We start from the raw sequence: 24,739 nt of genomic DNA, 5'->3' as shown, positions 1-24,739 counted from the left end.
TGATCTCGTCGTTGGAAGCGAGCCCGGCTGTAGACCTCGGATGGCCTTGGGTCGTAGTGCTTTTGCAGCGCTTTTACGATGTCGTCGTAAGACACTGACGCTGGTGTGCTTGGCTGAATAAGGGCGCAGACAGTATCGTAGGTCTGCTCCCCGCACAGCGTCAGCAGGTTGGCCCTCTTCAAGGCTGGGTCTGTGATGTTGTTAGCTTCAAAGTAGAACTGAAGGCGTCCAACCCACGATGACCACGATGAGCCGTTGAACTCTGGTATCTGATTGGGAAACCCTCGCGTAGCCATGGCTTGTCAATAGCGTTGCGTAGCGCGGGTCGAATCCACTTTCTCGTCGCCACTGTCGTGTCCGGTCGCTGTGTTGAATGCAGCGAAAGACGCACACGGTACTTTTAGACTTCGTTTATTTAAAGCCGATGAGGGTGCGACCAGCGTCGACCGAGGCAGGAGCCGAACTGGCCGCCCGAAGAAAGGAGGGAGCGGAGAAGCGTCCACGGGAGGGAGTGGCTTCCCAAAACAGGAGGAGGATGCGGGGGCGCACCATGGGGGGGGCATCTGGCGACAGCGTGCGACGAGGGGCAAGTGGTCGTTAGGAGGAGGATGCGAGTGGTCGTTAGGAGGAGGATGCGAGTGGTCGTTAGGAGGAGGATGCGGGGGCGCACACACACAAAAGCAATAAGGGGACACAACAGTTCTCTCACCCAATCCGCCCGCTTCCGATCTCTTAACGTTACACCTATCATTTTTCTTTCAATAGCTCGCTGCGTTGTCCTTAACTTAAGCTGAACCCTCTTTGTTAGCCTCAACGTTTCTGCCCCATAGGTGAGTACCGGTAAGATACACCTGTTGTATACTTTTCTCTTGAGGGAAATTGGTAAACTGCCATTCATGATCTGAGATAACCTGTCATATGAGCTCCACCCCATTCTTATACTTCTTGTTATTTCCCTCTGATGATCTGGATCAGCTGTGACTACCTGCCCTAAATAGACAGATTCTCCTACTACTTCCAGCACCTGGCTACCAACTGCGAGCTGTTCCCTTGCTAGGCTGTTGAACATTACTTTGGTTTTCTGCATGCTAATTTTTAGCCCCACCGTTCTGCTCTGCCTGTCCAATTCGTTGACCATGCTTTGCAGTTCATGTCCTGAGTGACTTAGCAAGGCAATGTCATCAGCGAATCGCAAATTACTTAGGTATTCTGCGTTAACTCTTATCCCCAACTGTTCCCATTTCTGTCCCCGGAATACATCCTGCAAACAGGCAGTGAATAGCATAGGCGAGATCTTGTCTCCCTGCCTGACACCTTTCCTTATTGGAATTTTATTGATGACTTTATGAAGAACTATGGTAGCTGTGCAATCGTTATAAATATCTTCCAATATTTTCACATAACACTCTTCTACGCCCTGATTTCGCAATGCCTGCATGACTGCTGAGGTTTCTACTGAGTCGAATGCTTTCGCGTAATCAATGAACGCTATATATAGGGGCTGGTTATATTCTGCGAATTTCTCTATCACCTGATTGATTGCGTGAATATGGTCCATTGTCGAGTATCCTTTACGAAAGCCTGTCTGGTCATTTGGTTGATTGAAGTATAAGGTTGTCCTGACCCTATTAGCGATTACCTTAGTAAATACCTTGTAGGCGACAGACAGTAAGCTGATCGGTCTGTAATTCTTCAAGTCCTTGGCGTCTCCTTTCTGATGAATTAAGACAATGTTAGCGTTTTTCCAAGCTCTAGGTACGCTCGAGGTCACAGGGCATTGCGTATACAGGGTGGCTAGTTTTTCGAGCACTATCTCCCCTCCATCCTTCAACAAATCTGCTGTTATCTGATCCTCACCAGCTGCTTTCCCTCTCTGCATTGCTCCCAAGGCTTTCTTTACTTTCTCCTTCGCTACTGGCGGGATACTGAGATACTGAGCTATAGGGGTTCGGGATATATAACGTGAGTCACAAAGGTGATGTCGAATAGGTGATTTAAATAAAATATGTTTGGTAAGTTCTGCATGTTAGGGAGAGACTGTGCACCCACGAGGCTCTCGTTGGGCGGCAGATGGGCGGTGGAGGGAGTCCGTCTGTATGTAGGTACCGATACATGGCAGTTCCGTTTCTCAGTAGTGCGCGGGAACGTAGAGGGCGCGTGCGGCGGCAATCTTGGGGCCCCGTAATTACACTGCGTGCGAGAAAGTCCCATCTGACTCAAGCTTCGAGGGAGACCTATTACTCGCGCAACGGGGTCTCCCAAATTGCTCAAGCAGGGGGGTCTTGTAGATGCAAAATCCACCGGCTTTTCGCCTTACACCTCATAAGTTGGATTATAGCGCATACATAGCCGATTTTCATCAATTTCGAGGTCATTTCATTTTGCGGCTCTTGCCCTAAATTCGTCTTTGCTGCGGACAATAAGTAAAATGGGTAAAGTGAGAACATCTCGCATTAAACAATTTTTCATGCTTAATTGACGCAGTAAACACGACAAAAGGAAGACGGGAGACGACACGAGCGCTGACTAACAGCTGGTTATTTTATTCTGGGAAAAGTATATAAAGGCGCAGGACTCAAGGAACGACCTTAAAAACAGAAGAACAAAGGTTAAAACTTAAAAACCATACTGTGCATGCACATCACAGTCGAGTCATGACGTATTTTTCATCGAAATTCGAAGGCTATCGTCCATAATAGAAAGCAATCCGCTATCTCCTCGACCTCACACAGTTGCCAAGAAAGCCTTACTACTTAGGCACCAACTAGCCTGCAAAAACATACTCGCACTTACTACTTCTCTACCAAATTGATAGATGGTGAAGCAACACACTCATCAGCTTCCTTCCTGGTCATATACGCCTCGACCAACTCCCTACATATGCAAACAGGGTTATTAACTCGACACTTGTCTTATCTGCGGGGTAAGCAATCGTTGCACTCGCTGCAATGCAAAGCCAAGTTGTACGACACCGCTACTTTTTCACCCATCTGTGATGTTCGAACAAATGCTCATTGTTTCCCCACTTAGAAAGACAAGTCTCCTGTTTAATCACCCAGATTGGATTTGTAGGGAGATGGTGGAGGCCTTTATGATCAGGAAGGAAGCAGATGGGCGTGTTGCTTCACCATCCGTCAATTTGTAGAGAAGGAGTCAGGCTTTCTTGGCAACTGTGTGAGGTACAGGAGATAAGGGATTGCTGTCTACTATGGAGTATAGTCTTCGTATTTCGTTGAAAAAGATGTCATGACTCGACTATGCTGTGCATGTCCAGTGTGGTTTTTTAGTTTTAATCATTGTTCTTCTGTTTTTTGCATTGTTCACTGTGTCCTGCGCCTTCATACACTTTTCCTAGAATGTAATAACCAGTTGTTAGTCAGCGTCTGTGTCGTCTCCAGTCTTCCTTTGTCCTGTTTATTGCGCTGTTCAAGCATGAACCCTTACCAACTAGCCCAGTTTTATGTTCTCGTAAACAAATCTTTGCATTTTTTATTTTGTATACCGATGTGGCGGAAAAATGAAAACCCATAGCAAGGTTGACAAACTCAACTGCGTTAAAAATATTTTTTTTGTCCTGAACCCGTTTGAACCCGTTTGAACCGGTTCGGGACGGTCCGAACCGGTTCGAACCGGAACGAAATGTCCCTCTGGAGCCGAACCCGGAACTGAACCCGAAAGGCGTGAACCCGAACCCGAACCGAACCCGAAAAAATGCCGGTTCGACACCCTGCAATCATATACTTGTTCGTTCGTCTATATACAGGGTGTTTCACCTAAGACTTTCTGCAATTTTTAAAAATAAGCTATTTGAATTATATGCGCGCTTTTTCTGGCATAGCATTGTCAGTGGTGTAGTACATCATAATTCAACTAAGAAGTGCTAACTAGCTGGCTTGTTAACCAATATTTAATAGTTAACTTTTAAACTATTACCATTGGGCTCCTTAATTATTTAGAGGCATGCAGCCCACCGTAAGTAATGTCCATATCCGTTTTTAGAATTTCGAGAACGCGATTATCCTCGGCGCTGTGGCCCAACAAATTTCGCCTACATCGCGCCAAAATACATGCGGTTTGAGAAGCTTGCAGGCAAAGCAACCTCTCCAGTGAACCTAACTCGTCGAAATAGCCAAAATTTGTTGGGCCACAGCGCCGAGGATAATCGCGTTCTCGAAATTCTAAAAACGGATATGGACATTACTTACGGTGGGCTACATGCCTCTCAATAATTAAGGAGCCCAACGGTAATAGTTTAAAAGTTAACTATTAAATATTGGTTAACCAGCCTGCTAGTTAGCACGTCTTAGCTGCATTATGATGTACTACACCACTGACAATGCTATGCCAGAAAAAGCGCGCATCTAATTCAAATAGCCTATTTTTAAAAATTGCAGAAAGTCTTAGGTGAAACACCCTGTATACTCCCCAATTGCTGAACTCAATGTGGTTACATTCGTACCAAAATTTGAGCAACCGTTTATCGTACAACGTTCCGGGTGGTGTCATGTACGATTCTCAATTCATATAGCATACGTCTCTTAGGTTGGAGGCTATCTCGCGACAGGTATTCGAACCAAGGGCCCGAACGTTTCACCCGGTCTTTTGTGGATTCAGCGTTTGCGGAATCAGCGTCCAGAGGCGCGTCTTCGTTTCAGTGCGCAACCTGCATCGAGGTCAAACGCTTACTATGACATAATAATGCCCTCGCCTACACAGCCCGTAAGCAGTCTTAAGTGCCGTTTGATTTTTCTACCGAGGCATCGAAGTAAAAAAAAAATAGAGAAAGAGATACATCCAAAAGAAGCTTCGTAAGAATGAACTCAATCGTCCGTGGGAAGCGGGGGGTGGGGGGTGGGGGGAAGTCTCCGGCGCGACACGGTGCAGCCTAAGAATTTTTTTGGCGTAAATGTTTGCTAAAATCTTCAGCACCGTTGCAGCAGTACTTCGCCTTGGGTTAGTTGTTGTTCAAAGTACTACTTGAAAGTTCATCAACTAAGCTGTGCGGCGCTGTAGAGCGCAAGCTTGACGACGGACGGAATGCACTGAAATATATAGCACCTAGAAATAGAGCGCTTTTGGGGTGTATTTCTTCTGCCTTTTCTCCGCGGCAGGTTCGCGCATGCCATATTAACTTCTAGAAGACGAAAGTCCCTCCAAAGGTGACCAGCTGCTCCAGCCTTTCATCGGCGCCAAATGCTGGTGTATCATCCTCCGTCCTGGTCCTCTGTAGCTTCGGACTACGCGCACACAAGCGAGGACAAAGAGAAACATAGACTATGGAAGTGCTTCAGCTTCCTTCAGATACCCATTTCACCTGCCATTGGTCTTACATGCGCATGTAGCAGATCTGTTTATTTAATCACAACGTGAGAGCCGCCGCGGTGGCTAAGTGATTGTTACGCTCGGCTGTTGACCCGAAAGATGAGGGTTCGATCCCTGCCGCGGCGATCGCATTTCGATAAAGGCGAAATTCTAGAGGCCCGTGTACTGTGTGATGTCCGTGCATCTTAAAGAGTCCCAGGTGGTCGAAATTATCCGGAGCCCTCCACTACGGTGTCTCTCAACGTCTGAGCTGCTTGAGACGTTAAGCACCCTAAAGCCAAACCTAATCGCAACATAGAGGTGGAGAAAACTTGTGCTGATCACAAATTCATACACTGTTGCCTTAAGGAGGCCACGCTATAGCATGTCCTCTTTAAGGGCAACAGCTCAAAAGTTAGCTCAACGTTCAGCCAAGCAGCATATTGTCACCAACAAACGGTTGACGTACGCAAGGAAGATTTACTTAGAGGTGCTGAGATGCTCCAGGCAGCAGAGAGCTTGAGAGCGGAGAGAAAGAAAAAACTTCTAGCCCCTAGCATTCCCAAGGCTTGCGAGTGCCAGATAATACAGTTCGGCCGTGTGACGGTGCCATTAGACGGCTTTGCATAGAGTCTCTGGAATAGCTTTGCAGTGTGATGCCATTTGAGGGCTTTGCATAGACTCACTGGAATAGCTTTGCAGTGTGGCGTTACTTCCTCGCTCTGAAGAGCACCGACTCGTTGCTGCAGTTGTGGTCCCAGCGATGGCTAGCAGAACGATAAAGTACGTGTCTTACGACTGATGTAGACTCGCATGAGGTGCTAGCCGGCGTGGTACGACTTCTTCCTGGCGACGTCAACGACTTCGGAGGTTGGCCGTCTAGAGGAGCGAACTGTGCCTTGGGGGAGAATTTTGTACTTTACCTCGCTGAGTTGGCAAAGCACGAGGGACCTTTTCAAAGCTCCTTCGCACGCGCATTGGACTCCATACGCAGGCTTGTCCGCCGAGCTGGTAATACATATCTGGGATGGAGGTTATAGCCGCGAGCATCGTTTACTTGCTGGTACCGGATTCGCTGTCGAGCGAGTTGGCGGGCGGCCTCTGCATGCCTAACGAATTAGGACGCACCCGCAACAGAGGAGTCAGTGCGATCTCGAAGCAGCAATGCGTCCAGCGTAGTCGACTTCGCTACAAAGCACTAAACGATACGGACTAAAGCGCGTCGTTTCTTGGATCGCAGTGTTATATGCAGTGTGACGTAAGGGAATATTGTGTCCCAGTTCCGAAAGTCAGCGTCGACATACATTTAAACCATGTCGGCGATCGTCTTGTTGAGCTGTTCGGTGAGTCAGTTCGTTTGAGGGTGGTAAGCGGTTGTTTTGCGGGGTTGCATAACTCCTGCGCTCCGTTGGATAACCTCCTGCGTATGTGCCGAGGTGAACGCTGTTCCTCTGTCAGTTAGATCGAGCGTGGATGACCCATGACGAAGCACAATATTTTGAATGAAGAATGTTGATATTCCATCAACGGTACCATGGAAAAGAGCCTTGGTCTCACAGCATCAGCTGATATATTCGGCGGAGACCACAATGTAACGGTTATCCAGCGAGGACTCCGGAAATAGTCCGAGTAAGTCTATTCCGACTTTGTGGAACGGAACCTATGGCGTATCAATAGGCTGCAGTAGTCCGGCTGGCTTAGTCGATGGCTTCTTTCGACGTTGGCAGTCGTGACATGTTCTGACGTAACGCTTCACAATTGCAGCAAGCCGGGGCCAGTAGTAGTTCCGGAGTATCCGTGTCAACGTTCGAGAAAAACGCAGGTGAGCAGAAGATGGGTCATCATAACACGCCTTCAGGACTTCGTCGCGAAAGACCGTAGGTACGGCGAGCACATATATAGCTTCCGTCGGGCCGTAGTTGTTCTTATACAGAACGCCGTCTCGTAAAAAAAAAACGAGGACAGTCCTCACGAGAAGTCTCGGTGAGGCAAGGGGGGGGAGGCTGGGTGTTTCATTCAAGGTAATCAATGAGGAGCCGTAGTTCACTTTCGTCTCGTCACTGCCAACCAAGAATGTGCTTGGAGATAGAGCCAAGAAAAACATGAGTTGGCATGCAAGGAGATCGGAGTTGCACACAGACCAAATATCGCAGGTGGATAACAACCATCTCGATCATCGTTGATTCTGATACCTCCACAATAGTTTGCAAGCGCGAGCGTACCCACTGAGAACGTCCAACGCAAAGCAAGCTGAAGGTGCAGTCTCCTTAGGGTCTTCGAGGTTAGCCTAATGACATAACACAAGAACAAACAGATTAACACAACGCAACGGAACAAGGACAAGATAGAAGAAACACGAAACACTGGACGGGTGCTGGTCCTGTGTTTCGTGTTTCTTCTATCTTGTCCTCGTTCCGTTGCGTTGTGTTAATCTGTTTCTTAGAAAGTGTGAGCCAACTAGCCCACACCAGAATCCTCTTAGAACAAGAACAAAAGAAAACACTCTAGGCTATCACCTGTCAAACTATGTTACTGCGTGCGGATATGGGCCTCGAAATTTCTCTATCTTGCATCCAGTTTTAATGATGGCTTCGTTATAGGCGCTTTAAAATGCTTTTTAACGAGACCTCCACAAAAACAGACAAAAGAGTGTGTACTTAACTCAGACCGAATCGCGGTTGGTTGCTAGGGCTTGGAACGAAAAGAGAAATCCGCTTTGCGCTAGCACAACCTAGTGAGAAAGTTCACAGAGCATGGCTAGACGACAACCCTGCTGAATAACTTTATATGCGTGAAAAAACAACAAAGCGCTGCCGCCACTAGGCTGGCTGGTAAGCCCAGCGCCCACGCGTCGTCATAAAATACAGTCATCAGCATTAAAGTATGATGAAACGAACCCCGGCCTATGACTTTTATGACTACTTAGTTCGCGGCATGTGGCAAAGCTCTTGAAAGGCTCGAAATGGTTTCAGGCCCTGTTGTACGTGCCATAGTACTCCAGGATTATTTTCATGGCAACATTGTTCATACCTTTGTTAAGCAGAAGGCAGCACACGGCGCTCGCCCTGAGCTTTGTGCCATTGGATCGAAGGAAAAGACGACGATAAAACACGCGTCCCACGTGCTTCTTTGCACAAGAGAAACAAAAAACATTAAATAGAGTGCGCCCACTTTCCTTATTACCACGGCTTACTACAGCAAAGAACCGTGTGATGACGGCGCCGAAATCCTCATGCTGGTCGTAAACCGATCTGAGAGTTATTTTAAGCGACAGAGCAGCAGAACACAGACATCAAAGGAGCTTGCCGAATGTTTATGTCTGCCGATATTTTCTATGTTTACTATGCTGGGTTAAAGAGACACCGAAGCGAGCTTCGGTTTCGTCGTGTATTACGGAATAAGCTGCATAAAACACAACTAGGTCATTCAGCCGCTCCGCTCCTCCTTTCATTTTTATTTCAGCTCTCAGAGTAACAAAAAAAAAATACGCAGGACGACGACGAAAAGGCAGTGTCGACGCACTGTTTGACGGGCCTCTCCGCCCTCATTTGTTTATAAAACGTAGACATTCAAAAAATCCCGCGTGATGCCATCAGTGTAGAGATGGATTACCGAATCACGTGTGACGGGCGGAACATGTCAGAGCGTACTCGAACATGTCTCTGCAGAGTGCGGCATGAAAACACGGCCACAGCGATCACCGTCGCTGATTCAGTGACCGAACATGCGTCCGCAATCCATGGACGACGTGCCGCGCCATCCGTGGCGTCGCCAAGATGCGGCACGGGATGGGAGTGCCCCTACACTCTAAACACGAATACGCTTACATGGGAGTAAAAAGGACCTAAGCTGCCCTCTATAGACAAGCGTCATGTTTGTAAACAAAGGTGGCGCTGCGGTCGGCAGTGACGCGGGATGTAGGCAAAAACGTAGCATGCCTACCCCGCGCCAAGCGATGCTGCCTTCGAAACCAACTCGCGTGCGCGCATATTTCAAAGCGTGCGCGTCGCTTGTGGTAAGAAACATTTCTGTTGGTGACCGGAGAGCAGTTCAGCACTTTTTGAACCTGTTCGCCAGACGGAATTATCTGGTGAAGCGCTGCATAGGCTTCCTTCTGCGCTCCTATGTTTGGCAGCAACGGCGCGGCTACGGCGGTCGACTAGGTTGACTTATTAAATGAAACCGAGAAAGCATGAGGTATACAGGTCTGCAGTCTCAACATTTGGGGCGATACAGCATACCCGATCGCTAAGTGCAAGAAGAAGGACGACGGGAGGCAGCTTTTTCCCATGACGAACCTTTGTGATGTGCTTGCTCTCGTCCAGCCACTTCAGTGCGGAGAACGCCGAACACTACATGACACTGAAGCCATGCAGTTACTTTAAATGAGTCATGCAAATGTGACCCTCACTGGTAATGTCTGAAAAAAATGCTTTTTTATTCGCTTTGCTTTAAGAGAGGTGCACAGGCGAATGGATAGAAGTTTCCCTCGAGCTACCACGGAGTTACGTTTGCTCTGCACATCTAAATATTATAAGTCATTCTGATTGCAGACCTTATTCTGCTTGATAACTGGTTTTTGGTCTGGTATTTGCTGTTTCTGCCAGATTCTGATTGACCAGTAATTGTAAAATTCAGGTAAAATGAGAAATAACACTGCATGATTGCCGATACAGTTTAATCGTTTTCTAGGATAGGTGGGGAAAAAACGTACAGGTTGAAGCTCGTGGAAGCGAAAATAGAGAAAAAACTACGCGTCGTATATTCCTACTACCGGACTACAAGTGCTGCTTCAAACGTCGCGCTTAGTGGCCCGATGAATGCTGAAGGCGAGTGGAAGCAGCTGTTTTTTTTTTTTGTTTTTTTAAGCGCGAAGAGATGGCCAGGACGTAGTCCGGGTGATTGTCGCCTGAAAACGGTCGCCTGCGTTCAATGTACGGTCACACCGACATGGAATGTCGCGTCCAGACTTCTCATAACGAGAGCCCGACAGAACGCGAACAAGCTGCAGACGTTGATTCTTGCACTGTTCGCCGCGCGACTGAAGAGCAAACATGCGGATTAAAAGACGCAAACTATCATATTTCGATGCAGAAATGCAATACTAGCCGCGCAGCCGATCCGTCGTCGAACTTATCCCGCTCCACGGCCGCTGCGCATCGCTTTGGCCCATATCCAAATGCGATAAACTTGTGGAAACTTGTGCCACTGCCTTTCTTCAGCATTGCGGTTCAACCTACCGCACCACAACTCGCCGGAATATTGAAAAACGCGTTCAAAAACGCTCAAGCGCGGCATACCTAAGGCACACGGTACCGTCTTTTGCCTACACAACGAAAGTGGATGGATGGATGGATGGATGGATGGATGGATGGATGGATGGATGGATGGATGGATGGATGGATGGATGGATGGATGGATGGATGGATGGATGGATGGATGCATAGGAGCGCTCCCTTTGAAACGGGGTGGTGGCAACTGCCACCATGCTCAGCTTATCTTCTTTATTTTTTGTGTGTTTACTGTGTTGGCAATTCTCATTAAGAATCGCCACCATCTTTACCTACGGTTTTCTACAATTCTAACCTTATGCCACATCTCTGCTTTTCAGCCACCAATCCTCCAATCGCTTTTGGATGGATGGATAGGAGCGCCCCCTTTGAAACGGGGTGGTGGCAATTGCCACCATGCTCAGCTTTTCTTCTTTATTTTTTTTTGTTTACTGTGTTGGCAACTCTCATTAAGAATCGCCACCATCTTTACCTACGGTTTCCTAAAATTCTAACCTTATGCCACATCTCTGCTTTTCAGCCACCAATCCTCCAATCGCTTTTTGCTGCTGACTCCAGCGCCGCCGCATCTCCGTGACGTCACGGCCTGACGCTACTCCGTTTCATAGCAACGCTGCAGAGGTTGCTGAAGTAGTGCGTCCGTGTAACCATATTACTCCGCCATGTTTCATTCGTTCTTTTCGAAACTCCGGTCATTGTTTGAACGAATACAAAGAGCGGTATAAAACAATGTTGTAGCATTGAAAATCAAGATCGAAGCTGTGAGGCGCTCAGTTTTCGGGCTCTCTGGCCATAACTTTTACGGAGTGTGAACTGCTTTTTGGACGCGGATTTAGTAGAAGCGATTCGCCCTACCAACCGCGTATCACACCGCCACGTGTACCTTTTGCTTCTCGAAATCTCGACGAGACGCAGGACGAAAATGTGGCAAGAGGTAAAACAAAGTCCAGGAGATGCCAGTTACGGCACTCAAGATTTGTCGCTACGAAATATGTTTGTGTTCGCTTTGGTTGTATGGCGAACTACTTTTTGCATGTGGACTTAGCCTGCGCGAACAGGCGCGCTAGCTTTGGCAGCGTTGCCTGCTATGTATGAAACGGAGTATAGCGCTCTCGCTTTTATAAAAGGGAGTAAGCTAGAGGACAGCTTTGCTCCCTTTTTACTCTTTTCCGTTTAGAGCGTATGTACTAACATGACCCATCCTAAGTCAACGATAGACGTCAAGGTGCGGCACGGAATGGGAGCGCCCCTGCGTCCGTGACACACCGCAAGTCGACGATGGACGTCAAGATCGAGGTGCGGGAGCGGAGGAAAAGGGCAAGCTCCAGAAAGGGGACAAAAAAAGGCGAGTATCACCCTCCTGGAGTGGCTACCCGCCCGCTACAACTTGGGTCCAGTCAGTCGCATACATGCAGTTGGAAGATTCCGACGGTGGTTCCCACTTTCGTCACGGGCTAGGTAACAGTGACGAGACCAAACATCCTCCCGCCATCTTGACCGTCTTCCTGCCGGGCAACCGCCATCTCGCCCCAGAACCACCGACAAGCCAGCCGTTTCCTGAATCAGGCGCAGAGAATCACGTGGCTCGAGCCAAATCCGGGAAAAACTCCAGCCGGCTGAATCACTGCACCGCTTCTCGTGGAGGAGACACGTTGGCACCAGTCGTAGTTTAAACTAATGATTAAACATGTTTTCTCCGTTGCCGAGTCTTGTGTCTCATTTCCCCGAAATTCTGCGTGGACCCTCGAAAACTTCGAAAGTGTGACGTAACCCTAGCCTTTGTCGTCATACGCGTAAATATACACAGCGCGTCATTTTTGGCCATTAGGCTCGAGTATGTTGACTTAAGCAGCGGTCCACACCGTTTGCTAAGCAAGCTAGCCAAGGAGAGCCAAAAAGGTGACCTTTATCAGGTTCTGCCCTGACTTCACAAATTGCTGTGAGGGCCTTTCGCTTTTGTAAACATAAAAGCAGCATGCGAACGCATCAAACAAAGAATTGAACTTTCCTTCGCCACCTTTACCCCCTTCCCAAGTGTAAGGTAGCCAACTCTCGCTGAATTTTCTTTCTTCCGTCTATGGTAGACAGAGGTTGGTCATATGGTTCTTGATAATCACAAAGTGAACAAGGGAGGGGAAAACCTCAGGTTGCTTGAGCCAACGTTTCGACAACAGGTCTTATCTTTGTCGTTTCGGGGGTCCACGCAGAGTTGAGGGGAAATGAGACACAACAGGACGAAGACACGTCCTCTTGTCGGAACGTTGGGAAGCACCCTGAGGCTTTCCCCTCCTTTGTTCCCTTTGTGACTTTCTTCCGTCTGTCTCTCTTCCCTGATGACATCACCAGAAGGGCAAGAAATACAAACTGCCTAAATGAGGGCACTTTTCGCGCTAAGGAAATGCGCTTAAGCACGCTTAAACACGGTGAACATGGTCTAGTGATCCTCAACTTCATTCCTGAAAGCAAATAGGGAGTATGTAATGCAGACTTTAGTGCTCCTTTAAAAATGCCTCGACTGAACTTAAATGACTGCGGGCAGATAACTGCACCATTTCTGACCGGACTGCTAACTGGTTCATGTTGATCATGACACGTACGAACTGTGCATGCAAACGCACTGACTGTTAACACTAACAGTGTAGTTAACGTCACAACGTGGTCGCAGTTTTATTAAGCAAGGTTTGGAAACCTAGCGTTAATGCATCGGAAACATTGTTTGTTTCAGACATAAACACACGTTCAGCGTTCAAGAAAACCTCCGTGGTTCTCTCCCTGACGCCACATTGTTAGACTACAGATCCTGACATGTTACAAGATCTGATCGAGCGCCAAGCACTTCACCTAAGGTCCTAGTCAGCCACAGGCCATGAATAACCGGGGCACAAGCAAGATCTGGATGTGTCAGCTTGTTTTTCTCTTGTTTTTAAACCAGGCACGTCATTGGTGGCATACTTTTTTGTGAATTCCTGCGACAGCAGCCGTCTTACTTTACAACGTAGCTCCGCGACGCAGCCAAAGTAGTAAAAAAATGCCTTCCAGTGGGCTTTGACAACAGGAGGTGTTCGAAAATGAAAGTGCGACCCTTGTGCGGTGAGCATGAACTAAAATAAAAACTGTCGAGCAGCTCGGGGCCAGCGATGAAGTCCAGGCTTCGCATTGACCCGTGACCTCGCAGAGTGATGCGGATCAAAACCTTTTCAGCCGCCCACCCGTTCTTCTCGTCGAGCTCATCGACCAGATAGAAAGACTAGTCTCCTCTGACGCTGAAGTGGGAAGGCCAGAGCTCTAGCGGAAAGGCAAAGCAAGAAAAAAAAACATTGGCAGGCAGGCAAAGCAACAGTCGCCAACGTCTCCAGGAACTGTTGCAAAAACACTCGCGATTCTCCGGGGAAAAAAAAAAAGCAGAGAAACCTCGCAGCTCTTCGTTACTGTGCGAAAGATGTTATCGCCTTTAGCGTGACCTTAAAGGGAAGCTGAAGAGATTTTCGAATTCATTTAGATGCTCACGTATGGATGTGGGAACCTTAAAAATCATGCGGGTGAAATTTTTTTGCAGATTAATCACTTAGGAGCGACGTAATCGCCGTTTAAAACTGCGCGGTAGCTCCGCCCCCCTCTGTCCGCCGAGCGCTGCTGATGACACTGACGATGCGAGCCGAAACCGGAAACCGTGGGCTGGTGACGTAAACGCTGGTGTTCCGTCGCCTCGCAGCCTCCGCGACCGTGCTTGTTTCTGCGTGCGTGCCATCATAAGCTGCTTCGAGCTGCCGTGTGTTTATTTATTTGTGCGTTTTTATGTTTGTGGTGACGTACAGAAACGTGTGCAGCATCGAGTGAAGCGGTGAACCATCATGCCGGCGTTCTGCGCAGCCTTCGGCTGCACTCACACCAGCGGCAGCGACGATGTGGTCTTTCATTATTTCCCGCAAAATAAGAAGCTTTCCGCGAGGTGGGTCGCTGCTGTGAAGCAAAGGGATTTCAAGCCCTCAAAGACTACAGTGCTATGCTCTGACCACTTTCGTGATGAAGACTATAACCAGAGCCTGTCGATAATGCGTTCATTGGGCCTGTCAACAAAGTCAGCTCGACTGAAACCCGGCGCAATACAGTCCGTCTTCGCGCACAGGAGCTCGTCACCGCCATCGAGGCCAGCTTTCGCGAAAAGGAGGAAGCTCGAGGTAAGAATTTGTGTATGAACTCTATGAGAATTTGACTGCGCGAACCGGTGTTCTGTGTAGTGTATGGCGCGTTATTTCGTGGATGCAAGACGTTCGGTAGTATTGAGATGAACGGCGCTGGAATGAGAACGTCAGGACGGCAGCAAACTGCAGCTTACAAAATAAGTGCTTAGCTTTTATGCTTGCAGGCATGCATCATGCATCTCGTACAGCATTACTCATATCAGAGCTCGGCCTTAAATTTTTTGGCTGAATAAAAATCTTAAACTGCTACTAATACTGCAAGAGCTGGAGCGACGCGAAGTGCGCCTCACAACCGGAGACTGCACACCGCGCGTGAGCAGAGAACTTCGTTCGGTAAGTGAGCATGTGAAAAAACGTTATATGCAGCCTCTTTACTCAATTATGTTGGAGCTCACATATTCTAGGATTCATGCGTAGCCCTCAGTGGCGAGAACATAGGGAGTAATACGCGGCACATTTTTCTTCGTGCTCGGAGCGCCGAGAAAACTCTTTGCAGATGTTTCTGGTATACGGGCGCGCGGCGGTTCGTTTTCAATTTGGTTTCGCCTGGGGCCTGGCTGATAGCCGCCTCGTCAGCGTCCAATGTGCGCAGTCATGGCGCTTGCAGTCCGGCCCCAAAGCGTACACTTTTTTTTTTTTTAGCGATCTACGTCGGACGCGCCCGCTGGCGCTGTATTAGCTCGTGAAGTTGCCTGCCAGGGTGTAAGTTTTTAAAGAGATATTTTTTGCTTGGCTATAGTATATGCAGGAGGTGCTCCAAATCTGCAAATACAACATAATATGAAAATAAAAATTTAATTAAGATATGCAGTTTAGTGAGCTAATGGAAGCCTTCTGCCTATTACTGGTGTCTTCTATATCCCCCAAAATAGCCCCAGGGATAAAATTAAAACAAGGTTAGTTACCCATTTTTTAAAATAAATTTTGGACCTTCTAAAGAAACACCTGGTATATAATAAATGACCTCACTTTGCACGGAGCTCGCCAATCAACAAAATGGTTTATGAAATAAACCAGAAGATTTTACTCATACTGAAGCACACTTTTGTTCTGTTTGCAACAATAACATCATTATGCCTTTCAGGTTCTTGCCGAACTGCTGCAAGATCAAGACTGCACACCAGACGATAGTGCAAATCAAGAGTGCATGGAAAATGACATCACACCTGCACACCAGACAGTCAAGAATGCACACCAAAAAGCAATACAAATCAGGACTGTGCAACAAGTCGAATGCCACTGGCAGATGCTGCTGAGGACCCTGCACTGAACTTTTGTAAAAGTGCTGACAAGTCTGTTCAAGTTCTAATGCAGCCAATACCAGTAAAGTGTTCTGCCAGGAATACATTTATAATAACACATGTAGTCGTAAAAAATTGCCGAATGCAGCATAGCTTCATACATTAATAATAATATATAATTGTGCGCCACGTGTGCTACAGCCAGCCTTGCGATTCGGCCTGCTCGGTTGCAGCCCGAGGCCATCGAGTTAGTGAAAAAAATCACTTGTCGCTTGATCTGAGAACAGCACGATAAAGGCGGCCGCAAACGGATGGAGATATTCCTACAAGGGCTTGCAGTATGAAGCAACTCGCCTAAACAAGGGCCGCCGCGGTGGCTCAGCGGTTATGGTGATCGGCTGCTGACCCAAAAGAAGCGGGTTCGATCCCGGCCGCGGCGGCTAGAATTTCTTTGGAGGAGAAATTCTAGAGGCCCGTGTACTGTGCGATGTCAGTGCACGCTAAAGAACCCCAGGTGGTCGAAATTTCCGGAGCCCTCCACTACGGCGTCTCTCATAGCCTTAGTCGCTTTGGGACGTTAAACCCCATAAACCAAACCTAAACCAAACCTAAACAAGGATTTTAATTTACTGCCAGATACCATCTTGGCACGCATAACGGAAGGCGCACGTTTGCCACCTCGACGAGTTCTGCCGCAAAGCGCCGCGAACTTGTTTTACGCGTGTGTTATGAACCGAGCCGGCACGCAGCGACCGTGAAGCGATGCCAGCATAAAATTTGCGTGCAAAAAGAGCCTGATAACTTCTTGCGCATGTCAGTGGCCTGTGTGGATTACAAACAGATTTGCGGCAGCACCGACAAGCGGCAAGACAACAGTGCCGACGATCGCATCCCGCTTACATTGCATTGGGAAAATTTCGTGGAGCAGTGCTATACAACATTTGCTCGCTTCAAAATTAATTTATTGTATCTCTGAATGAAGTTTGGCTAGAAAAGTATGCTTATGAAAGGACATTTCCAACACGTGGAGATGCTGACACTTCGCTTTCGTTCAAGCCAAAGGCACCGCTTGCGCCAGCATCGTTGCTTCCTTGGAGCGGTTTGCTCTTTGCGATTGGTTCGTACATGTAGGGGATGACGCCAAGATCCTCCTGGTAATCTTCGATGTGTTCCATCGTGATATAAGCATCAAACCAACAGCCCGAACCACCGCGCGATGCGCTTCATGTACTACATCGGCGGCGACCGAGCCGGGCTCACCGAGCCAACGCCAGTGTTCACGTCACGAGGCGCCCAACCAATCACAGGCAGCAACGAGGCGCGCGAGCTAGCCCGAGGCTGCTGCTGCACTTTTCGCCAAAATAAAATAGGTTTACGCTTTCCTCTGCCTAATTTCGATGAGAAATTTGAATTCCGAGGGTGGAAAACTGTAAAGTGCATCTCTTCACTCAATTTTTTTGGGAAACCTTTCAGCATCCCTTTAACAAAACGCCCTTGAATATAACTGGAGACACACGAACGCAAACTATCAAGTCATGCAATTCATCTCCTGCACCACCACTCTCAGCGACCTTAGAGTTCTCGTCACGTGTCGTTTTATATAATAGTGAAAGTATGTGTTCAGTAAAGCCAAGTAGTCAACAATCATTATAGCACTTTCACCCGGCCTATGTGCTTACTTCCCCCCCCCCCCCCCCCTCCAAAGACGGAACTCGGCCTTCTAAATTTTGTGCAGGCGACTTGGCAACCCAGCAGCGATCTATATGACTCGATATCACGCAATTTACTATTCCAACAGCCCCGCATTTACGAGTTATCATATAATATAGTAAGATGTTTCAGCACATAGTGTAGTGATTATTGGTAATGAATTTTCACATCCTAAAAACGACACTTCTCACACTAAACGAGAAGATATTTAATACATAGTTTTCCTTTGCGTGGCTCCTCGTGAACAGCAATCGCTTTATTCAAAAGTCCAGCTGCGTAGTTATTGTACGCTTCATGCCTTAATTGGTTTTTCTTGGTATTGTTGTCGTTATTAAGCCCATATGCTTGTGCGATGCTGAAAGTATAAGCGAAGGAGCTAGGTGGAAAGTGCGGGGGGAGGGAGGGGGGAGGCGAGAGGAGCTAACTTGCTGACAACGCTCCTTGTCGCCTTTCTTGCTCGCTTTCGGATCCCTCATAAGCAATTTTTTGAGGATCCGTTTTTGCGTGCTTGTGATCGCGCAAGATTAAATTCTCGTGACCGCTGTGTTGTTTTGCGCCTGACGAACATCGGGCCGCACGTACACATCAGGCACGATTGTTAGGAATAATCCGAGAATTGCTTCGGGTACTGAGTAACAGCTGAAGTAACTTGTCAGTAGAGTGCTAAACGCTCGTGAAGCTGACTCGCCTCTTCTCGAGCACCCTGTAGTTTCAGCTCTTGTCCTGAAAAATTAATTTGCATGCTGAACAAAAAAAAAAAAGAAAGAGAAGGCTTCCTTGCGAAAAGTTTGCGCCGCATATTGAAATGCGCCTTGGCCGGAAGCTGAGTAATTACCTTCACCTTTGACGTTGTTTTTTTTTTTTGCATGCGTAATTAATGAATTTTTTGTGTAAGTATTACGAGAGAATATAAAGAGCAAATGCAACACTCGGTGCCCAGCTTAAACATTCAGCAGTCTTTTTTTTTTATTAGTTGAACGACTGATTCCCAGCTGCAGAGCAACATGCCTTACGAGACCCCTGCTTATAATCTTTTCAGCAAGCAGCGGAGAGGAAGCTTTTCTTGCTCCGACTGCTCTTTGCTCTGGTGGTTCCCACCATGTACTTCTTCGTTAGCCGCAGCAGAGTGCTCACCGAAGAAAGCGCAATAAAAACTGAAAGCGCGAAGCAGGTCGCAAAGCTCTTACGGCCAGCACCGAAATGGTTCCCTTTACAATTACGTAAATTCACTAAGCTTAGAGAAGCGGGTGAGCGATCAACAGAAGAGCATCAAGTGACGCTTCTAGTGAAATTCGCAGCTTTTTTTTTTTTTTTTCATTTTGCAGCTTTGGTTTTTGCATTTGTTGTTTGTTCATTTGGGTGTGAGAGGAGCGCACACATGACCTTTATGTGCTTATTTTTCGAGTTGAGAGTCATGAGATATAGAGGGCAGTTCTTCCCGGTGACCGACAGCGGAGCGCATGACCTTTCAAATCTTTGACATTCATCGCAGAAAGCAAAATGCCACTGAGGCTCGGCTCCACTAGCAGAGAGCGTAACTCATCGACAAATTTGAACGGAAGACGTTGGGATCTTGGAGATTCATATTCTCCATCATCTTCACCTTCAGTCACCATCAGCCTAACTATGTGAACTACAGGATAAATTGCAGTAGTACGTTAGTTTGGACCAGTTGGTTGCGATACATAACGCAAAAAAGATTCGCAGCATAAATAAAAAGCACAGAGAAGACTAGGAACACCGTCCTGTCTTGTTTGTTCCTGGTCTTCTGTGTGCGTTTTATTTGTGCTGCGAATCTTTTTTGCGTTACAGGATAAAATCCTCCTCCCCCCCCCCCCCTCCAACTGATCTCCAATTAACTCTGTTCGACGCCACCTGCGGCCACTCTAACCCCACCAACTTCCTAATCTCATCCGTCTATCTAACTAGATATCGATGCCTGCTACGTTTGTCTTCTCTTGGAATCCACTCGGTTACCCCAGAGGACCATTGGTTATCTTCCGTCTGCATTGCATGCCTCGACCGCGTCCATTTCCTTGTTTTTTATATCGGCTAGGGTATCATTAATTCGCGTTTGTTCCCTCACCCACTCAGCTTTCTTTCTCTATCCTAATGTTGCATGTGTCATTTTTCTTTCCATAGTGCTATGTCCGCCGCGTAGACAGCGACGAAGACTACGGCTTTGCACCAAGTCGCTTTGTGGGCGAGCGCGTGAACAGGGCCTCTGCAGCTGTGACTGCAACAGATCGACGGTTACCATTCACATCTGAGACTTTCGTTTAAACCCGTGCAAGCAGCCTACCACAGTTATACCGACATAACACGTAGCTCGGCTGCGTGTTATGTCGGTAAAACGGCGATGGTACCTTCCTTTTTGAGAATGATAGCAAGCTGCCATTCATGACATCAGGGTGCCTACCATATGTGTTATACCCCATTCTTATTCTCTGATGAGCTAAATATAAAAAACGTTAGAGATCACTGCGGCGACCCGCAAAGGGGGAATGCGAAAGCATTGACGCCTCTTCCGCACTTGTCGCCTCTCTTCACTTGGGACAATCTGCCTCCCCTAGCTTCACTTAGTACTGTTTGCCTCCATCGACGTCCGTGGCTATTTGACGGCTAATTGCCTTTTCGCCTCTAATTACTCTACATCAGTCATAGCATTTGTTTGATTAATTGACGTTAATTAATCACATTTTAATCTATTCCAAACCTTCATCCGGCTTGGTTGCGTATTTTCCCACAGTTTCGACGTCCAAGGCTGTTTTGACGTCCACTCACTATATCGACGCCCGTGGCTAATCTGACGGCTAATTGACTTTTTGTCACTAATTAATTAACCGAATACTCCACATCAACCAAATTCGGAGCGCAGCGACATTTTGCCGTACTCAATCTCATACAATCATTCTTTTACACTTAACTCTTTATGGAACGACGCAAGGCCTGCGGACATGTTCTGCGTCCACTTTCATCTGACACGAAACCGCGAACATGGCCAAATGATGCTTTCGCGTTAATAATAGCTTGACTTTAAACTTTCATTTGAGCTCCTCAGGACGCTGTAAACATTGGTAACCGCGTTCGTTTTTCGCACTTAGCCTCCTGTAAATCGTGCACCACCCCCTAAACACCTTTGCTGCGGAAAAGCTCTCTGTCGGCAAGCAACTTCTGAAAGCAGAAGTTTGGCCCACGCGTGCACTTTTAGAGCGGTAGCTGTTTCTAGGAGGGCACCCACCGGGGACACACGCGAAGCTCAGTGAAAATTCGCAGTGCCCCTGATGAGCGCACGCTTACCTTCCGCTCTTCACACGCGGTCAGGTGACCAGCCGCGTACGCGCAGGACGTGCACGTAAAATGACATTTAGTCTCAAGGGAAGGCGCAATAGCTGTCCCACTTATCGGCGAGAAATGATTAAACAAGGGACTATAAGAGGAAGGAAAAAGAAGCACTGTGACAGAGAGCTCCGGATTCAGCCCGAGGACATCATCATCATCATCATCATCATCTCCGGAATAATTACGACCACATTATACAGCACACGGTCTCCTTGGAAACGCGGCCTCTTCGGCCGGGATCTTACCCCTCGTCTTCGAGTTCATATACGAAACGCTCTAACCCCTGAGTCACCACGGCGGGCGAGTTACGTTACGAGTTCCTACAGGCATAGCCTCGCTTGAACAACAAACTGAAAATTGGTTTTGATGGAAGGAAAGGCACAACAAGGAAAGGAGCTCCGGCTCACTAGCCGAACGCATTAACCCCTGAGCAACCGCGGCCAGTCCAATGATTTGTTTTTAATGACGCAAGGGCAGCATGGTGAAAGAGCGACCGCGCGAGGTGAGGTCAAATACGTTTTCTTTTTTTAATTATTTCATCGCAAAGAAGCCGAGCGCGAGGCTTATCTATCCTAAAGTTTGATTTCCGTCGGTCGGAAGAGGTGTCAGTAAAAAACAAGAGAATATTACCTATGATTGCCCGTTCTCCAAAACCTTAAAGCGTTGCTGGGAGTTTTCGGCATTTGCCTATATTTTTTAAAGTAGTAAATAAGAAAGAGAACGTCTCTAGTAGATCGTTGAACTGTTGTGTTGGTTAAGCTTTCAGCAGAATCCAATCTGTTGGTTCGTCCACACTGACACCAGTAAAAATTCCTGACAATCTTTTCGCCAGGGCAAACATTCTTGCGCGCTTCGCGAACATTCCATTCTAGTTCCAGAGATGGCCGACACCTGATTACATACTGCAAACACTGTACGCTCACTTTCTCTTTCCTCGTTTCTCAACCCAGCTAACTTCGTGCCCACGCGCAGAGATGAATAAGAGAACAGACAAACGGGAGCCCAGTTCAATATTTACGAGCGGAGAAACCGAGAACACAGGGACGGTCGTTGTCTAAGCTTGAAACCCAAGGAACCGAGTTTCGATTAGTGTACCCTAAAACGAAAAGAACATTCCAGTATTCACCGCAGAGAATTGTTGCGCCCTCTTTTTCTTGAGTTCTCTCTTTAATCCGTTCCCTCTTTCTGATTCTCTTTCGCCGCAATCCGAAAGAGGCGGGTAGTTCGCTCATCGATTCTAGACTCACTCTGTGAGCGCACCGTGTTCCCTCCCTCCTTTGCTTCTTTATTTTATTTTTACGTCTTTGTAACTGCGGTAGCTTGTTCCGCACTCGCATCTGTTAGCCAGCCGCCGCTGAAGGGGATACGCAGCGGCTGACGGATCTGTCCGCTTCTATCCTCCGACTGAGAATACCACGACCGAGAAGTTTTGTTTGCGAGATGGGCACGTCTCCCGCGCCTCGTTGCGAGATGGCCAGCGCATATGCGCAGCATCGCCCCCGTAGCTCGCCCGCGTTTTCGCGCAATCTCCTCGCAAGGACGCAGACAGCGGAAGCAGCGTCCACCCTATAGCAATCAGTCACCTGCCCGCGCTAGGGTGGATCCACCCGAACGGCCGAGGATGCAACGGGAGCAGGATATTCTGGGCGGCGCGTCGTCTAGGGCGACCATCCGTCACACAGAATTGATTTGATTATTTTATTCGCCACTTCGATCACCACCGGCTCCGCGCTAGGTGTCCAATTACGAACCTCTGCTTTCCCTTTCTCGATAAGGTAAAAAAAAGTAAGCACGGCAATCTAGTGCCGTGTTTTTATGCAAATAATGGACTTTTACCAAGTTACTTCTGTTGGATTTAAAGCATACGATGACTTCTACAATGTACCCAGTGGGGCCCCTCATAACTTTGAATTAGAATGCAAGAACTAGACAATTATTAAAATATTAAAATTTAGCGGGTTGCGTAACGCAATCCTGTCCTAGTATGACACCCAGGCCCAAATACTATCAATGGGTTTGCTGATAGCTAGACGTGAAAACGATGTGCTCCCTTTCGCTGTCGTCAGAGACCACAATCGATTCGAAAAGCAATATTCGATAAAGTCGCTTTGGAGGCGTCTTTGGCCAAAGTCCAAAAGTTGGCGTGAATACCTTATTGCTTTGTTCACGCGTATTCGTTCTTGATTGAAGTTTCGCCATTCTGTTACCAGCCTACAAATGGACTATATATGTTTAGCGTGGCGCCCCTGATAATTCGTGCACGTCGTTATTTGTTACTTTCAAAGTTCTAAATGGCTGTATCTGAAGGTATATTATCAGCCCCTTAATATTTATCTCTCCCTTGGCTATCTTTATTTCTCATTTTTTTTTTCCTTGCATCCTCTCGTTTTAAGGCATTTTTCTCCGCGATTCGTTCCCCGCGCAAAAAAGCATGCAAGCGGTTAGAAGCATGGCGGCCGAAATATTTGCATTTGTGTACAGAAGTTCCTCTCTTTTTCTTCCTAAGATGGATGCAAGGTTTCTTTTGCTATTCTTTTTTTTTTAAGGCGAGGGAAGGAGAGGGTGAGTGTTCAAGCTTACGAGGAGGTCAGTACTGCGTGTCGTCTCTTTTCAACGACGTCCCTTTTGCTTCCTTCCTTCTTTGAGTGAAGAAAATCAGCTCTCGTCTGCACTGCTTTGAAAAATCTCGCAGACACGGCGGCTTTTGTAAGGAACAAAGAACCGTTTTGCTGCGTCTTACGCCTGAGTAGAGGCAAAACCTCTGTTGCAACTCTTTCAGCCTTTTCAAGTTTTCCATTCAAATGCTGGGGGCAGTTGTCCTCAACTGCAACGACCATTTATTGCTGCGATAAAAATCGCAGAGGGTAGGGCGGTAATTGTACATGTGTACAGAAGGATGTTCTCCTCTTCTATAACATTTTACTGCTAACTTCATGTTTGAAGTTAACGTGGCGCGATAGAGACACGGACGGAAGGAACAAGCAAGACGAGACGAGCGCCGGTTCAAACATGAACCAAACCGCTCTCTTCATATTCCGAGAAAAATGACGAAAGTTTCGGGCAGACTTTATGACGCGTAGAACGAACAGAAATGTACTTTCAGTTGGTCCGACGAATAAAGAGAAACAGAATCCAGACTAGAGGATTGTTTTCTTAAGTACTAATTTGCCTCTTTTACGCGAGGACGAACAGTTCTGCCTTTTTTTTTTTTTAACCGCTGAAACTCTCGGGTTCCGTCACTCGCCTCAAAGAAGAGCATTGAGAACACATGGCCGCGGCAGCGCACCCTCTCGAATATTATTCCGCTCGCGTACGACGGCAAGGAAGTACTGTGTAAGCTTCCCACTGTGTTGCAGCATTTTACTCTACAAGTGCAATAATTGCGGAGCGATTTCCTTCTGTCCGTATGTCGTCTCTTGAACGCGTGCAAATTGTTCAAAGGATTTTAAGTGTAACAAAAGTTTCTAACAGGTAGAAATGAAACTGAATTGTGACACTAACTGGTATATATGGTGCAGTGAAACACAGTATGGTATAGTACGATACAATGTAATAGGCACGATGTTGTATGGTGCTGTAAAATACGATTTGGCGCGACTTGGCATGATACGGACGGAAGGGTTATTATGGTATGGTATGGTATGGTATGGTA

At 47.4% G+C, this 24,739-nt stretch overlaps 1 protein-coding gene across 1 annotated transcript in view; it reads right to left on the bottom strand.

The window, feature by feature from the left end:
- The window catches only part of LOC149372602 (transient-receptor-potential-like protein), a 166,467-nt gene that overhangs the window by 140,716 nt on the left and 1,012 nt on the right, over nucleotides 1-24,739 (bottom strand). The window lies entirely within an intron of this gene.

The sequence above is a fragment of the Amblyomma mixtum genome, chromosome 1 (assembly GCF_055824585.1).
Source record: "Amblyomma mixtum isolate Tamu chromosome 1, ASM5582458v1, whole genome shotgun sequence".
Classification (NCBI taxonomy): Eukaryota; Metazoa; Arthropoda; class Arachnida; order Ixodida; family Ixodidae; genus Amblyomma; species Amblyomma mixtum.
The sequence above is the reverse complement of the archived record's forward strand: the minus strand, read 5'-3'. Positions and strand labels throughout refer to the sequence as shown.